Below are 6,712 nucleotides of genomic sequence, written 5' to 3'. Positions count from 1 at the left end.
CTGCGGAAGGGCCTGCCTCTTCCTCGGCCTGTCATTTTTTAAATGACCCTGTGACGACAGTCTCTAGAGAAGCGCAGTATATGTGGAAGAAGGTATATAACTAAATCTGTCGTTTTGGGGGGCCACTGGTTTATTTCACCAGTTATGAAACTTTTTTTTCAGGAATTTTTTTAAATGTGTGTAGCAGAGGAAACGGAGCGAAAGAGGCAAAAATCCAGCAGTAACCAAATACACCGCCAGTCACAATGCTGCACAATACAAATCCACTATATTATGCTTTCTATATTCAAAAGCATATTATAATAAGTGTATATTACACCTATATACTGCAGTGCACAGTAAGTAGCACACCTATACCAGTGCTTGAAAGGACTTTTGTGGACCTGTTAGGTATCGATTTGTGTCGCTAAACTCTGTCCCTGCTCCAAACAACACCTTCTCCCTAAACTGACAAAAAGTATATGAATGTATTAGACACCTATATACTAGAGCAAGTAACACACCTATACCAGTCCTTAAAATGACTTATGTGGACCTTTTAGATAGCTATTTGATGAATACAGCCTGTCCCTGCTCCAAATAGAACCCTCTCCCTACACTGACAAAAAGCAGAATGTAAGATGGCCGCCAGATCAGGTCTATTTATAAGGCACATGTCCATGTGCTGAAATGTCTCAATTGGCTGTCCTGCACCACCTGATGGATGTGTCATAGGTCAAAGTTCTTACCCATGTAACATTGCGGACCGCCGGGAACATCGCCAGATCGTCCGACGGTTTGGCTTTGAATTTGGGAAGACAATCGTATTCTATTTTATTTTATTCTAGTTTTTAATTCTATTCTATCCTTTTCCATTTTCTTTTATTGCTTTATTATTTTAAATTCTATTTTTATTGTTGTCCTTTTTTCAAATTAGATTTTGATTCAAATATGTTTTTGAATTTAAATTCAAATCGAATTTGAATTTCGTCAGAATTTAGTTTCGTTATTTTGGATTCATTTAAATTTGTAAAGCAGGAACAAAGATTGTCTCTGGACAGCCGCACTCTGAACAAATTGTAGCCTTTATTAAAAGAAGGACAGCACTACAAGTCACAGCAAAATAAAATAAAACCTGAATTCTGACGCGTTTCGCACTGAAACTAGTGCTTTGTCATAGCTCATTTAAATGTGTTACTATTGTAATTCAGATACGTCTGAATTTCCGCATATAGAAAAATTTGTCAGAATTTCGATTTGAAATTAAACTAACTGGACTTCTAATTACATTTCAACAAGCTAACTGTGGATTTCTTTTTTTAAATCTTTAAAATAGAACAAATGAGAAGGGGGGGGGGGAAAAGGGGGTAACCAAAAGGACCCCGGGGCTTTTGAACGGTGCAAATAGATAATCAGACAAAATTTGATTATAAAATTAGAAAATATAATTTATTACACAAATAATTAATATGCCATAAATACGATAAATTTGAAATACATCCCGATTAAATACGTGATATCAAGACGAAGCATTGTTTAAGTCAGCTCTACATGTTTCACTCCGACGAGTTTCTTCAGGAGCTTTCAGACATACAATGCTAAATATCAAAAGAAAAAACAACAAGACATATAATTAAATGACTGTTGAAAACAATCATTTATATATCAATACATTTTGGTAAATAATGTCAAAAAAGGGAAAAGAAAAATATTGATCATGAATACATCAGTTATTGTAGATAATGCATGCTCAAGGATCTCAACTACATATAAACAGGGGCCAAAAGTAAAAACAATAATATTTACTTACCAAAAAGGTAAAACAGCAAAAGACAGCAGACCATACAGGAAGGAACCAGAGTCCTCAGGGAAAACAGAATAGTTCAGGAGAACCACAGCAGGATTTTAAGCCATTAATAGAATTAATCTGAAAAATCAGGAAAGCACATGTGGAAACACATATGCAAACTACTCTCAGTTGTATTATGCAACAGTGGGTAAAGAGAATATACACTCCAAAAACTTGTTATAATGAACAATATATGTAATATATATACCTGTCAATAGTAAGCAAAAATGCCTGTTGTCAGTAGAAACAGTCTAATGTTTGCCATAGATATGGATTGAAAGAGGATAAAGGGGAAGGAAGACACTCTCACAGCCCCTCAAATAACCTGATCAAAAAGCGGCATCCGCTCTGTTAAGAAAAAAGGGGGAGAAATAAAAAAGTATATTATAAGTAAATAGGGATAGTTCAGTGCCAAAAAATGCACAGAACAAACAAATCCCTAATGCTCACAGTGTGTAAGCACAAAGCCAAAAAGCTTGTAAGGTAAATACCTGATTAGGACAAAGTCCAAAGATGAAAAGGCAGAGCCACCTAGATAGCTGTGCATACAGCAGCCTTTCCTTGCATTAATTAGGTCTGGTCTCAGCTGGAGCGCCTAACACAGCGCTTGGGCTTTAAATCTGCCACCACGGCGATGATTGACCAATCAAAGCGCCGCAGTGCAGACACATGACCTGGGCGTCAGCAGAAGGAAAATAATCCACCCAGCTGACAAGCTCAGCTGATCCCAATGTAGCCAAAAGTAATGACAGCACACATGAGATCAAGGAAAAGGTCTCTGTGGGCGGTCCAAAAACGATCGGCGCCATTTTGGAGGCTGGAAAGGTTTCCAGTACAAGATAGCTGGAAGGCAAATGGAATAGATAGCGCAGCAGCGCTGAAAAAACACACAAAACTCAAGCTGGGAATGGATGTGCTGGCGTAAATGGTCTAAAAGAAAGGGACCTGAGGGGAAACAATAATGAAAGGGGAGTGATAAACCCTCTTAACCCCTGCAGCTCCCTACGTGTCCGTATGGCTCTCCTGAATCCATCCTGCGCCCAGAGGCATAAGGGAAAAACATTCCTTGGTGTGCCGTCATTATGAATAGAAGTAATACAATGAAAATAAATATAAATATAAATAATAAAACAGTATGATATATTGTTACTACTTGAAAGTAGAAAAAGCAAGGTGTTTTGACATATAGTGTTCTTAATTAATATTTGTAAATAGCACTCTGTTTTATGAGATCCATGAGCAAGCAGATCCAACAATCATTAAACACAAAGTTTTATTTGGAGAGACAATCCATACATAATTGCATAAGAAGTTACAGTATGATAAACATACAGTGATTATTGCATCTGGAAAAATCCTAAGTGATTTTTGGATTTCAATAAAAAGAAAAAGAAGAAAAACAAAAAACAAAAAACAAAATAAATAAAATGAAAATAAAATAAAATAAAAATAAAAATAAAAATAAAATGAAGAAAAAGGAATTAATTGTAATTAATAAGTAGATGAAAAATAAAAATAAAAAGAAAATGAAATTTTATAGAAGATACATATGAGTATCAATATACAATGATGTTGATAAATATTGCTATGAAATCAGAAACATATATATATATATGTGATATATGAATTATGAATTTTAACAATAATGATATAATAGAAGTGAAAATGAAAGACAGCCCTATAAGAAAGGCTTGAAGCTCAAAGCTTCATTTAACCCTGGAGCAATCAAAGCGGACAAGGAGTAAATCCACTTTACCTCCCTTTGGAGCAGTATTTTATCATAGTCGCCCCCTCTCTCACCGGGGGTGATGTATTCCAAGGCAGAGAATTTCATTTTATGACTGTTAAATTGGTGATGAATGCCTGAGTGGCGGCTTATCGGGGTTTCCATCTTTTTCTTAGCAATCAAGGTAACATGGTCCCTGATCCTATGAAAAAATGGACGCTTGGTTTTTCCCACGTAAAAAGCCCCACATTCGCATTGCATCAAATATACTATGCCAATAGATTGGCATGTTACGGAGAAAGTTGGTTTCAATATTTGTCCATTTGGAAGATTCACGGTGGTGGAAGCGTGAATGTAGCAACAAAATGGGCATTTGTGGCATGGTCTAGAGCCCCTGGGTCCACACAGGCGTGTGTTACCTAAGGAAAAATGGCTGCGGACCAGCCGGTCCCGCAGCGATCTAGATTTCCTAAAGGTAATCTGTGGATAGTCCTGTAAATGTCTAGACACAGCTTCATCGCTGAGTAAAAGACACCAATATTTCTGAAGGATGGAACGCACCTTCTGGTGGTGGCCAAAAAAGCGTGTGATCAATCGTATGCCCGGATCGGGTTTGGAAGTTTTTTGGTCATGGAGCAAGGAACTTCTTTTGTTTTGCTTTGCCCTGAGGTATGCCTTTTTAAGGCCCTTTTTGCTATATCCTCTCTCTTGGAATCTGGTTTGCAATAACTTTGCCTCATGCTCAAAGTTAGATTCAGTACTACAATTGCGACGTAGTCGCAAATATTGTCCATAAGGAATATTAGAGATAAGAGATCTCGGATGTGAGCTAGAGGCATGCAAAAGTGCATTGCCTGCCGATGGTTTACGGAATAAGGATGTCTCAATCATTCCTACATTGTCTATTGAAATCTGAATGTCTAAAAACGTTATAGACAGTTGTCTCATCTCAGAGGTAAACTTAAGATTATATTCATTGCTCTCCAAACTTTTCAAGAATGATAAAAGATCAACCTTGGGGCCCGTCCAAATGAAAAAAACATCGTCTATAAAACGACGCCACAGGGGGATGTGCTCAAAAAATGAATGCACATCATCCGTGCGTAGCAAATTTTGCTCCCACCCCCCCAAGTACAAGTTCGCGTAGGAAGGGGCGCACTTAGTCCCCATAGCTACGCCTTGTACTTGGAGGTAGTGGGAGCCATCAAAAATAAAAATATTATTGGATAGGATAAAGTCCAACAAATCCAAAATGAATTTATTGTATGCCGGGGAGGCTTCAGAATTTTCCAAAATGAAGCCCTCTACAACCCTCAACCCCAATGAATGGGGGATGGAGTTGTAGAGGGCCTCCACGTCCAAGGCTACCAGCCACGAATCCTTGGGGATATTAATCCCATCCAATGTTTTCAGAAGATCGGTAGTATCCTGTAAATGCGAAGCCAGATTTTCAACCCAAGGACGAAGATACTCGTCGATGAGTTGACTGGCTTTTTCAGTTAGGGATCCGTTACCCGAAACAATCGGTCTGCCCGGTGGATTAGTCGAATTTTTGTGAATTTTGGGCAACGCATACAGCGTCGGTGTCCTAGGATGCATCACATTCAAAAATTCCCATGTAGATTTCACAATGAGGCCCTGATGATAAGCTGAATTGATTAGGTTTTGGTATCGCAATATGGTATTTCTAAGATGTGTCTCACTTACTTTTTTATACCATTCTTTGTTGTTTAAGATTTTATATACCATCAATTTATAGCTTGATTTATCTTGAATGACAATATTGCCGCCTTTGTCAGAAGGCTTTATGACAATTGTGTCATTGGTCTGTAAGGAGCTGAGAGCAGATTTTTGTGTCTCCGATAAATTCGAGTGGGGCATATGGGACCAGTTTGTTCTACTGATTTCCTTTGTTACCTGATTTGTGAAAGCCCATATACTGGGGTTTCCTTGCAATGTAGGGAACATTTTGGACTTTGGTTTGTAGTCCCTAGGTTTGGAAGTTGGGACATGTGTTGTTACCAAGGCATCGGGTAGAGAAGCAGGGAGGGTGGATGCATCAAGGAGAACCGCCTCCATTTGGTCGGTCTCATCGATGCCTCCCTCCTCCCAAAGTTCTGTAAGCTCCTCAAGAGCTTTGATATCTTTTAGAGTCATTTCTTCCCAGATGGGGTTTTCAAAATTGGTTGATGCAACTGACGGTTTGGGTTTGTCAAAGAGTACTTTTAACATTAATCTACGAGAAAATAAATGTATATCCTTAATTAAATCAAAGGTATCCGTATTCTGTACAGGACAAAATGTCAGACCTAGGTTTAAAACATCAATTTGTTCAGTGGATAGATGGGTTGAGGATAAATTTACTATTTGGAAACCCCCCAAGGTGGTTTGAACAATATCTGATGATTTAGAAGTCATTTTTTGTCGTCCGTCACTGGCTGGGTGAGAGCCCGTGCAGGACGAAAATCCAACTCTGTGGAGTTGCTTTGAGAGGTGCCTACCGTAGGAGTTTTTAATGCACTGAACATATTATTGACCATACCACTCGCTGGTTCCAATAAAGTCAATGCGTTTGCTGAAGATGCTTTCGCAGCTTGTGCTCGCGTGTTGACCGTGGTCCTTGTTGATGATCTCGAGGAGTTACCTCTCATGTTTCCTCTGTTTGATTTTGGTTGGAAAAAGCCGTGAGTTTTCACATTCGGTATTTGATCTGTTGTCGAAATAGAAATAGTGGAAGATAAAGAGGAGTCAGAGCCAGTAATATCACTCGGAATATCAGGACGTTTGGATTTGGGTTTATCCCCCTTCCGTTTACGGTACTTGGAGGCTGAGCCCCAGTTATATGCTTGAGAGTTGTCATAGGACAACTTGTCTCTAGTAAATTTTTGTTCTTTATTTTTTAAAAGTACTGAAACATAAGTTTCCAAGTTACCTTTTAGCGTGACTTCTCTTTCAGAGAAAATCTCATCATCTGTGATGCTTTTGTTCTCACTATACAGTTTCTCTATTTCCCTATCCAGGGAGTCCAAATCCAAAGTGTATCTCTGACATAGAAGTGTCATCATTTTAAAGGAACAAATTTGAAGATTTGTCTCCCATTCAGTTTTAAACTCTTGGTCTACATTGGAGATTGTTGGAAAAATTTGAATCCTTAAACC

The 6,712-nt window shown here is 38.4% G+C and overlaps 1 long non-coding RNA gene across 3 annotated transcripts; it reads right to left on the bottom strand.

Moving 5' to 3' along the window:
- Window positions 1–1,866: 1,866 nt before the first annotated feature.
- LOC120935376 lies at window positions 1,867–2,925 on the bottom strand. 3 transcript variants are annotated; one of them, XR_005748440.1, is made up of 3 exons: window positions 2,320–2,519; window positions 2,037–2,176; window positions 1,867–1,906 (listed from the first exon to the last, which is right to left on the bottom strand). It is a non-coding gene; the product is annotated as an uncharacterized LOC120935376 (long non-coding RNA). The 3 variants fall into 3 exon arrangements; XR_005748442.1 differs by lacking the exon at window positions 1,867–1,906 and adding an exon at window positions 1,921–1,947 and having other exon boundaries at window positions 2,320–2,521; XR_005748441.1 differs by lacking the exon at window positions 1,867–1,906 and having other exon boundaries at window positions 2,162–2,176; window positions 2,320–2,925.
- Window positions 2,926–6,712: the final 3,787 nt, after the last annotated feature.

Source organism: Rana temporaria, chromosome 4, assembly GCF_905171775.1.
Source record: "Rana temporaria chromosome 4, aRanTem1.1, whole genome shotgun sequence".
Lineage (NCBI taxonomy): Eukaryota > Metazoa > Chordata > Amphibia > Anura > Ranidae > Rana > Rana temporaria.
The sequence above is the reverse complement of the archived record's forward strand: the minus strand, read 5'-3'. Positions and strand labels throughout refer to the sequence as shown.